This window comes from Magnolia sinica, chromosome 10, assembly GCF_029962835.1.
Source record: "Magnolia sinica isolate HGM2019 chromosome 10, MsV1, whole genome shotgun sequence".
In the NCBI taxonomy this organism is placed as follows: Eukaryota; Viridiplantae; Streptophyta; class Magnoliopsida; order Magnoliales; family Magnoliaceae; genus Magnolia; species Magnolia sinica.
The window spans coordinates 77,463,851-77,476,178 of record NC_080582.1 but is presented as its reverse complement, the minus strand read 5'-3'; positions in this window follow the sequence as shown (position 1 = coordinate 77,476,178).

Sequence of the window (12,328 nt, the reverse complement as noted above, 5' to 3'; positions counted from 1 at the left end):
TTTCACGCACGGATCACTGTGGGGCTGATATAGGTCGACTTTAACACTACAGGACCCAGATTGTGTAAGGAGCTCACCACGCTATGTGGATACTTTGTGGGGGCGTACTGTGATGTTCGTGTTTTATCCACGCCGTCCTTCCATTATTTCAGATCATTTTAGGGCATGAGATCAAAATTGAAGCATATTCAAATCTCAAGTTGACCACCACAAGAAAGAGTGGGGATGTTGACTTCCACCGTTGAAACCTTCTTAGGGTCGACAGTGATGTTTATTTATCATCCAACCCGTTCATAAGGTCACAAATACCTGGATGAAGGGAAGGAAAAAACACAAATATCAGCTTGATGTAAAAATTCTGTGGCCCCAAGAAGTTTTCAATTTCAGGCATTCAATCGCCACTGTTTCCTTTAGTGTGGTCCACTTGAGCTTTGGATGTAATTTTGGGACGCCCTAAAATGAGCTATAAAAACGGATGGACGGCGTGGATTAAATCAATACATCACGGTGGGCTCCACATAGTATCACACCACTCGAGCTCCTCCGTACACAATCCGCGTTCGCCGCTCCGAGACAAAAAACGAAACAGGGGATCCAATGGAAGCAACCGGGCGGGGCCGTTACAATGGCCAAATCCAATTTTCTTAGTTCATGGGCCGGGCAAGATTTGAACCGGTCCGTCCGGTCAAGTTTCAACCCGACCTCGGCTATTTTCAGGCGCTTAGACCACCTTGGTTAGGAGCTGGGTCGTTTGAAATTCAAAGTCAGGCACCAAGGTTGACTTGTTGATTGGTCAAGGTGGGGCCCACTCATCAAACAAAAGCATGACTAATAATTATACACTGAAAGTGGATCACCCGTGCAATTTTTCATCACTCTTTTTATAGGCCACTGATTGATGAGTTAAGATATCGGAAATAGACTCTTGGCCATCCCTCATTGATGGTGGGTCAAGTTGGGACTCGTGGAAACACACGGATCATAATCAAGCAAAGTAATTGCAATCATGGTCGTACAAATAAACCTAACAAGAAGATAATTTAAATCTTACATGGTAAAACTCTTGCGGAAAAAATCATGGTGCAAAGTGATGATTAATGCACTAAGAAAGTAAAATTACAAAAGATAATAGATCTTACCAATTTGAATAACTTTTAAATATCCTTTGAAATCCTAGCTACGCCCTTGAATCCTTTAGAACACCTTAGAAAGCCTTAAATCTCTCCCAAATCCCAATTACACCTAATTTATACTACGCAACCAGAATAAGAAATAGATTACACACTTAGGCAACTCTGTGCAGATACTCGATAAGACCTTTGTTGGCATCGACAGATATCGAAGACCAGTAGATGACATCGAAGATCCTTCGATGCCACTAAGTAACAACTTCTAAAATTGTCCAGCAATCAAATAGTATTTTTCTAGATTTTCTCGATTGGATCGAGTGGTTTATCAATGGCATCAACATCATCCACATTTGCTCAATGAGATCGAATGGTCTATCGATGGCATCAACAGAATCGGTTACAGACAAATTTAAAACATGAGACAACAGGGCCAACTGGATCAACGGTATCGATCACTTACCATGGCCCACATGTTCCAAACCCTGCCTTACAACTCTATTGAGTAGGGCATCTTAAGGATATATAAGAGGGGGATGTCCGACCAAAATACTTGAATTATGCCACATGTATGACGGCAGATGATCTAAATCAACCATTTACTCGGCCCACCTTAAAGCATTTAACCTACAATATTAGGTACCAAATTGGACAATCTTAGCCATTAAATGCAAACAAAGTAAAATATAATACTAATATGTTTAATAAAGTAAAATAAAATACTAACTTATTATAGATTACTTTATAAGTTGTTTTATCATATTTCTGACCATTCTTGGAACAACCAATCAAGAACGGATATATGTCATTGCATGGAAAGATGTAGTATGTGAAAGATGATACTAAGGGTGACCAATAGGCAAGATGCGTAACAATTTAGCTGTCATAACCATCGAAGTACAGAAGAGAAATAACTGAATATGAAGCATATCATCTAGCTGATTCTTCTCCTATAGAAAAACATATAAATAGTAGAGGAAATCAATAGATCAAGTTATCTCATACCATTCTAACAAACCAATCAAAATTATCTTTTCATATTTAAGCTCTATCATATGAGTAGCGGTAATCTTTAGTTGTAATCTAAGTTTACGCTCATATGCTGGACTATTATCATTTCTAACACAAGCAATTCCTTCGAAAAGACTTATTATAGTTGTTCCTTTTGGTTGACTGTAAGTATTCATTTTTCATTTGATTATGCCCATATGTTAAGTCTTTTCATATGGAAGGCAACTTGCAACCCATCTTCAGATGAAGAATCTTACCCTCCGACAATCGCCTGATTATTTGATAATTATTTTGTGAGTGGCTAAATAGGCGACAGATTTTCTCAAGTTTTTCATATATGATCTCATTCGATGTATTTGCTTATCTTGACGCTTGGAGTCGAGTTATTCAGTTTAAATCAAGCCGCACAATTGATTCTGGCATGCTCACACACACCACATGTGATTAAAAATAAATTGAGAGCCAACAATGATTTGCACGCCTGATGAGACGCTAAAATTTTGATAAACATACCGATCAATAGTAAAGCATGGGCCGAAGAGGTACTCGTAATACTTCTGGAGTTAGTGAACCTCCTACGCTAAAAGAGGAGATGCAAGTACAACCAACGCCTGAGTTGTTGCCAAACTCGGTATCCAATCCTCCAAATCAAGATAGGGCATCATCATCTAGGACTGATTCACTTGAGATATGTCGGTTGGGCTATATGATATGCAAATGGAGATTCAACATATTGCAAAGTAATCACGAGCTCAGGTTGAGTAATCTTGGGTTTAGACTAGAAACTTCAATAGATGGATGGCCACCTAGACCGAGCACTTAAACTGGTTGATGGCTATCATCGCTGAAAGAACACCAACAAGACCTCAACTAAAATTTGAGGTTAGCTCGGTGGGAAACCTGGTGCCAGTTCCACCAGTACCTCCCCCACAATGTAATATTCATCCTGTTTTTATCTAGAAGATATGGATCACTTCGATGCCTGTTGAGTTTAAGTGACTGGAACGGGAGGTCAGGAACGTCATTCCTGAAGAAAGAAAGCAAGGTATACAAGGGGGCAACCCTTCCTTAAGAATCGACCGTATCATAGAAAACAAAACTAGGTAGGTCTGGAACTACCACTAGTGGCTAAACCACATCATATGAATCATGATCGAATCATGCAACTGGCCTAAGAAGTATCAAGCCAAGTTCTCGCCTGTATTAGTACCTCGGTCTACCATGGGCCTTATCTTGAGTGTATTAACCAAAAGTCTCCATTGTCGTGGTTGAATTTAATATTTTTCGATCAAGATGGCCGGATTCAACCAAGATGGTCAAATTTGATGTTTTCCGACCAAGATAGTCGAGTTCGACTAAGATGGCCGAATTTGATATTTTTTGATCAAGATGGCCAAGTTCAAACAAAATAACCAACTTTAACATTTTTTGACCAAAATGTCTGAATTTGATGTTTTTCGATCAAAATGGCTGAGTTCAAACAAAATAATTGACTTTGACATTTTTTGACCAAGAAAACCAAATTTGATATTTTTCCCAAGTTCGACCAAGATGATTGAATTTGATGTTTTTGGTCGGTTGAGCAATCACATTTATTGTGCCGAACGTTGAACCAATGTCGCTCTCACCTTTTCAACTAAAGGCGAGGCAACGTAGAGGGCAATGTTGTACCATATTTCTGATAATTCTTGGAACAACTAATTAAGAACGAATGCGTATTATTGTATGAAAATATGTAGCATGTAAAAGAGGATACTTGGGGCAGCCGAGAGGCAATCACAAGTAGAGTGTAAGGGGGTGGTCGAGAGGCATCCGAAAATAAAACGAACGGCATAGAGACATTCTGAATAGGAAGTGGAAAGGAACGGTTAAAAGGACACGTGTGAGGAAGAAAAGAAGAGACATAAGAATCTGCAAGACCAAATGTAGCAACGATTCAACTGCCATAATCGTCGAAGTACAGAAGAGAAACAGTTGAATATGAAGTGTATCATCTAGATGATTCTTCTCCTCCAGAAAAGCCTATAAATAGCAGAAGAAATCAACAGAGCAAGTTGTCTCATACCAATCCAATAAACCAATTAAATTTATTTTTCATTATCAAAATTAAGCTTTATCCTAAGAGTTGCTGTAATCCAAGTCTATACTCATATGCTGGACTATTACATTTTTTAATACAAGTAGTTCTTTCAGAAAGACTTACTGTAGTTGTTCCTTATGACTCGTAGTAAGTATTCATTTTTGGTTTAATTGCACCCATATGTTAAAATTGTTATGTATGGAAGTCTAAATTACAACTTATCTTTATCTTTGAGAAAGAACATTACCTTCCGGCAATCACTTCATCATCTGATAATTATTTTACGAATGGTTAAATAGGTGACCGATTTTCTTAGATTTCGGTCATATACAATCGCATTTGATGTATTTGACTATCTCGGCGCTTGGCGTCAAGTTGTTCAATTTGAATCAAGTGATGAATAGTGTGGCATGATTTTAAGTGTTCTGGTAGGCGAGGGATCAGGGGTGTACACGAACCAAGCTAGCTTAGTTAGCTCGCTCGACTCGACTCGAAAAAGCTCGATTCGACTCGGTTCAAAGCTAAGTTTGAGCCAAGTCGAGTTGTTTTTTTGAACTCGAAAATGAGTTTGAGCCGAGTTCGAATGGGCCCTAGCTCGACTCGACTCGGCTCGAATCCAGCTCGAATCCAACTCGAATCAAACTCAGATCGAACCAGTTCGGTGACTCGGTTACTTTGCCATTGATGTTGCTCACCAAGTGTTTAATAAAATGACTCAACAAAGTGTGGCTAGTGGCAAGGAAGGTATGTACATGAAACAAATAACCCCCCCCCCCCCCCCCCCCTTTTTTTCTTGGTTTTTATTGGTTTTTATGTTGCTTAGAAGGTGTTTGGTAAAATACCTGTAAAACCATTACTTCTGTTTCACATACAGAGTGATGTTGACGATGCAATCCAGGTGTTTGTGGAAATGCCTTAATGGCGAACTCGGCTTGATCTTGGCTCAAACTCGGCCCGAGCTGGCCCGGGCTACTGACCGAACCGTGTTGAGCTGGCTAGTTAGGCTCGAGGACTGAGCCGAGCCGAGTTCGAGTTGAGGCTAGCTTGACTCGGTTCGACTGGATGTACACCCCTAGGAGGGATGTATCATGTATTGATGGGGACTGATCCCATACATCTCATGTACACTGTATTTTGGTATACAATATATGTTGATGTAAACTTTGATAATCTGGCAGTGTGATGGATGATACTCAGGCACTAAGAAATTGCATATGTGGAATAAAATTAGATCAAGTTCAGCTGTCCAAATTAATGGTCCCAATTTATTTATATTATGAATAAAAAAAATTGAGCTTATTTGATTATCTGACTATCTGATTGGTCGGTATTTATTAGTCAGTTAAAAATAAAAATAAAATCCGATAGCCTTGTTTCAATAAACGACTGTCCAATAATCAGAGGTTATGATTATTCAGCCAGTCTAATTTTCGGTTTGTGATTTAGTGATTGCGAATTCCACAATTTAGTCGGTTTGGTTCGAGTTAATGTATGCCCCACGTATGCAATTTCTGAGTGCCTGTGTATCAAACATCATACACAGCAGGAGTATCAAATAACTCGATTAGAAGTTTTAGGGTACAACGACCATCTGAACGGTCCATCGAGTCCATTGCACTTTTTATGGCCAATATTTCAGATCACAACGATTGGACAAACTAACCATCCAATCTTTAGGCCACCACTAATCAAGGGTTCGGATCGTCTAATAGAAGTGATTCTCGAGAGGTTGATACAAAATCTTGAACATCCCTACAATCCGACACGGGAGGGGCATTTTCGGTACTAAGTGTTGCAAAATCGAGTGAACGAGAATAACGTGGAAGCGGATTGCTTGATGTACCAGCCACCACCGACCTGGCTGGCTTGGGTACGTGTCGTGCCAAACGAGCGCTAACGCTCCTCGTGCTCGAGTTGTACGAATGGTTCAAAGTAGATAAAAGTTATACAGGCCCCAAAATGATGTATTTATTATATCCACACCGTTCAATTATTTGAAAATATCAGTTTAGAGCATTTGAAAATATTATTTTAGAGCATGACTTCAAAAGTGAGTCATATCCAAAGCTCAAGTGGACCACACAACAAATAGCAGGCGACAATAATACTCTCCATTAAAACATTAGTAGGACCTAACTTAACGTATATTTTTCATCCAATCTGTTCATGAGGTTAGGTAAACTTAGATGAAGAGGAAAAACAAATATCATATTGCTTGAAAACTTCTGTGACCCCAAAAGGGTTTCAATGGTATATGTTCAATCGCCGTTGCTTTTTGCAGCGTGATATTTTGATATGTTTTGCTTTTTATTTTTCGGCTCAAGCCCTACGGCGAGCTGGATAAATGGACAGATGGTTTGGATATAACACACCTCGTAATGAGACCCACGTAACTTGTGACGTTAACACACCAGCCAGGTCGTGGTACGTGGTACACTAGCCACATGTTTTTTACCGTATCGTTCAAAATCGATTGTACGAGAATAACGTGTTTTCTCCCCAATTTTCTACGCCCGTAACAAATCGTATTGTCGCGAGAAGATTATGATATGCGGACGCTGATTGCGTACCATCCCCGCCTGTCTCTAACCCTGAACGAGCAGTTCTGTGGGTGGTCCCACCGTGATTTATTCATTTATCCAAGCTGTTCATCACTTTTCTATGATGATTTTAGGTGATAAAATAAAAATGAAGCACATCCAACGCTCAAATGGACCACACAACATATGACTCTAGCATTTAATGCAATGTCATTTAATGTTTTGTGCTTTTAATGCAACCAACCTTATTATTTGGTGTGGTCCACTTGAGCCTCGGATGTGAGTCATTTTTGTGTTCATGCATTAAAATAATCTTGTAAGAGGATAGTCGGCTTAGATAAACAGATTAATCACGGTGGGAAAACCCACTGAGCTGCCCGTTGCGGGCGAGAGACGGAGTGGGGTAGGATGCAATTCGTGTACATAATATGTGGATTCGGATGGAAGCGGATTGGCTGGTGTACCCGACAGCAGCTATATAGATGATGTAGGTACGTGTCGTGCAAAGACTACGCTCCTCGAGCTCCCAGTTGTACGGACGGTTCAAAGGAGATCAAATTACATGGGCCCCACAGTGATGTATTTACTATGTCCTCACCGTTCAGCTATTTTTAGAGATCATTTTAGAGCATTATCCAAAAAATAATCATATCCAAAGATCATTTAGGCCACACCACAAATAGCAGCGGAGACAATGATTTTCACCGTTACACAATTTGTAGGGCCCACCATAATTTTTATGTTTATTTTTCGTCCAATCTGTTCATAGGGTCAAAAAGATCAGAATTAATAGGAAAAATAAATTTCATATTAATCCAAAACTTCTGTAACTCCAAAAAGGGTTTCAATGGTAGACGTTCAATCCCTCGCTACTTTTTGCAGTGTGGTCCACTTGATAGTTTCATCCGTCTTGTTTTTCACTTCAAGCCTTAAGACGAGCTCGCCAAATGAATGAATGGTTTGGATATAACACATACCTTACGATCAGATCCACTGAACTTGCTGACGTGAATACAGCGGATATATAGCTGGTGTGAGGTACACTAGCCAATCCGCTTCCGATTCGGATTGAGTCATGCCCCTGCCTACGGACACTGTAAACACAGGACTCTCTGGGGCCTATCATGATTTATGTGTTTTATCCACGCTGTTCATCTATTTTTCCATATCAGTTTAGGCTGTAATCCAAAAAAATGAGCCGGATCCAATGCTCAAGTGGATCACACCATAGGAAGCAGTGGTGATAATGGTATACACCTAGAAACCTACCTAGGGCCTTGCAATGCAACCTATTGATAAGGTACCATGGACCTGGGTGCAGGAAAACACAAATATCAGCTTGTGCAGATCCCTATAAGTTTTTAATGGTGGGAATTCAATCCGCATTGTGTGGTCCATTCGATCCTTGGATCTGCCTGGGCTTATATCCTAAAATGATCTGGGAAAGTGGATGGACAGTGTGGATAAAATGCATAAATCATGGTGGACCCAATAAGCCCCTGCCCACATCTATAGATATATGGGCTATGATCACATACAGACATTGTATAAGAACTTTCAAATACAGCCCCAGCCATTGCGAACAGGTGTCAAGGGTGGAGAACATCCAAGTTGTCCAAAGATGGGTTACACATGAAGATCACTTACCGTGAAAATCAGACTGATCTGATCATTAGTGGGCCATACCTGCACATCCAATCAGACAATTGGCTGCCACATTGATTTCCCAGGTGTGACGAACCCAATGAATAGAACGACCTGATTTTTTCCCTATATGATTTCGATCATATGGCCCACCTCTTGGACGGCTCGGATGTATTTGACAAATAACAAGCCGGCGGGAAAGAGAGTCTGTATGTAAAAGTTCAACTACAGTATCTCTATGCGAAGATTAGAAACCGATGTTTGTCTTGGACCATGTAGCCGGCATGGATCCTACCAACCCATCACTGGTAAAATTCGGCAACGGAATCTCGACCGTCCAATTAGTGGACCACCTCTTTAATCATCCGCAGCCCAAGAATCACACTGATTGGGAGTTTATAACAATCACATCCATCGCCCATTTCTGTGCAGCGAGGAAAAAAAGTTTAAGCAACGGTTCAAATTGTGCCGTTCTCGTGGCCTAGTTTAACGGTCCGGATTGATCGACAGATTCTCAAATCTTACATTTTGTCCCATATTTAGAAAACTATATAAAAAGCACCTCTCCGCACGCACACATACATGCGGCCACACGTGCCGATCTGCCACATGTTGGGAACATCCGAGCCGTGAATTAGGTGGGCCCACTGTATAGATCACCGAGTCAAATATAAGGCCAGTCATCAAATCAGGTGGGCCTCACATGTATAAAAAGTGGTAAGGATATAGAAAATAGCCAACAGTCCCCCACCAAAACTACGTGTTTGGCATAACAGACCAGCTAACCGGCCATATTCTTCAACTAGTAATCTAAGAAGATGGGCCCACCTGATGAATGGTTAGATGTTCATGTATGGCCTCATGTAGGGCTGCGTAAACTTACTAAAAGTTCTTCCCCAAGATAAGTTCATCCCTTTACAATACACGTGGCAGGATAATGTATGAATCGGGACTCTTTGTTTAACCAATTACCAAGTAATATAATATAAAAAATATGTAATTATTATAAAATATTGTGCCTTATGTTGGAAGTATTTATATTTGACCTGGATTTTCGTGATTGGTTTATCGATAGAAAAATTAGTAATAATTTTATATTGCTTTAATGTTAAATTCTTCTTAAAATAATATGATATTGATTTAATTTTTTTAATTATACTTGTAAAAAAGTATAATGATTATAAATTTCTTCACCTGACTTCTCATTGCAGTGATTTAAAATTTTTAAGTTTTGATTGGTTGCGGTAATATTGTAGTAATAGTGTATTTTATTTTACTGGAAAAATTGGTGTAATAAATAAGCCCTTGGGTCTCAGAAATTACATTTATTGGACAATCTTATATATCTTATATGTAACTGTTAAATGCAAATAAAATGAGCTATCATTATCATTTTGAGGTGTTTGTTTAAAGGGGTATTACAAGGTGTAAAAATTTGAAGTGTGAAATAGATAAAGTAAATTGTGATCATTGTAATTTTCATATTATAAAATTAGTATTTTAGTATTAAATTTTTAGTGAAATAAAAACATATAGTTAAGTTATCATTACAGTCAAATATAAGTGATGCCACCACACTACTCTTGCTCCGATGGTAGAGTTTCAAGAGTTTCAACACTTGGTCAAGGGTTCGAGTACCCATAGGTGGAGAAATTCCACTAAGGCGTGAGTATGTGGGGGAAAAAAAGTGATGCCACCACACAATACATGAGTACGGAATCGTTATCCATTTACAACTATTTACCTTTATAATTTGGAAACCAAACAAGCCCTAAAATGACTAAAAAAACATATAGTCAATGGTGAAATATGCAATGGGATAAATGGTAGAAAAGTATTTGATGGGATTGTTTCATATGTTTTATTTCTGAAATGTAAGACATCCATTCTCATGCCTCCATATGGTTGGACCCAAGCCATATATCACTTGTCATGTGTCTTGTGTAGAGATTGGCTCTACCATATCTTGGTTCTTTTGAATTACTAGGATTAAGTATTGTCCTTGTCACTACCGACCTTGGCAGGGGAATGGCATAGTGGGTTTTAATGGGACCCGCTGTTGTCAGAGATGGGATCACGCAAAGGATATGAATTGGGTAGTGATGGGATGTGGTGAGATGCGATGGAGCTGTGTGCTGTTAAAGATGGGCCCAACCTTCCTAAAAGTTTGTTAGCCGTACGTAATCGTTTCACCTTTCACCGCATATACTTCATCAATGGCATCTCATCATATCTCTTGTGAGTTTTTCGCCACTCCATTCTTTTTTTTTTCTTTTTTTTAAACACGCGCACACACACCCCCACACAATCATGTTATAGTGGGATTTCACCACCTATAGATGCTCGAACCCTTGACCAGGTGTTGAAACTCCTGAGAGTCTACCACCGGAGCAAGAGTAAGGATCCTTCACTACTCCGTACACATCCCACACAAAGCATGTTTAAAAGTTGTCTTCTTGAATACATACTCATGTGGAGCCATATCTTTGATTGCAGCCTCTTGTTCAATCAAATGGCGTCAGGCCTCCCTTCTAACAAAACGTATGGATTTGATTGGGCTGCATGCAAAACATCAGCCAGCTGCACTTTCAAACCTCACTTCTTAAAAATTAAAATATATTCAGATATAATACAATACAATACAATACAATAAATTGAGACATTAGCCTTTGAATTTAAGTCATCATTCAATAATCCAAACGGATTACATGAGTATCACCTTTTATGGTGAAAAATTAAAGAATATAAGATTTCAAATGGATTATTTTGACCGTCCGATGAATTGGCTCTTTTTACCATAACTCATTTCTAATCAAAGGATTGAAATTTTCATTCCTAGATAATATCCTGTATATAATCAAACGATTGAAATATTCAATCACAGATATTTTCCGGTAATCTCCCATCCAAGACAACCCCTATCAAATAAACGCTTTGGGTCACTTTAAAGAAATCCAAATCCAACTGTTAGATATATTCCCCAACCTCCCTGCATATTCCTCAAATGACACTGAGACGGCTGGACTTCTACTATAGTTCACCATCACTTTAAAAATGGTACCAACTCATGCATCATACACATGACAATGTTCTCGGGGAATCCAGACCGTCTAAATCGATGAACGAATTTAGGATGATGCTGATCCAAAATTTTTACTGAAAATTTTGATAACAACTTGATTTTTACCGTTAAATGTGGACCACTGAGTCTACTTATAGATTTCCATTGACATCAACCAATTGAATTTATAGATTGCTCCATCCACACTGTGGCCCATAATTTCGATGTTCTGAATATCCAGAAATGCATGACACATGTTCGGAGGATGAGTTACCACCATTTTAGATTACTAGAGTTTGTACTCTATCAGGAACAAGACAATTTTTATTCAAGGAATATTCCAATTTCATGCCACAAGCTGTCTGAGCCTTTCTAAGCCCACACGCATCTCTGCATGCCAGTTACCCCACCCGGCATGCAAGTGGGCCTCACTCACTAAATGACATGGCCCAAAAAATGAAAATCCAGCAGCTGTGTTAACAGTTGTATGTTACATGTCAACAAAGGGTGGCAATGGGTTGGACCATTAAGTCATTTTAGACCAACCAGAGAGAGGATTAGGTGCTTTCCCGCCTCACCCAAGTAGGTGCTGCCCTTACTGTGGGGCCCACCTGGATGTATGTATTCTACGTCCATGCTATCCATCCATTTTGCCATATCATTTTTGGGAGGGCATATGGCCCAAAAATGAAGCAGATCCAATTCTCAGGTGGACCATGTAATGGGAAACAGTGATGATTGATCATTAATGGCCCATATACGTTTTGGATCAAGCTGATATTTGTTTTTTTCTTTTTTAATCTTCATCCAGGTTTATGTGACCTTAACAACGGGTTGGATGGCATTGTTTCCTAAAGTATGGTCC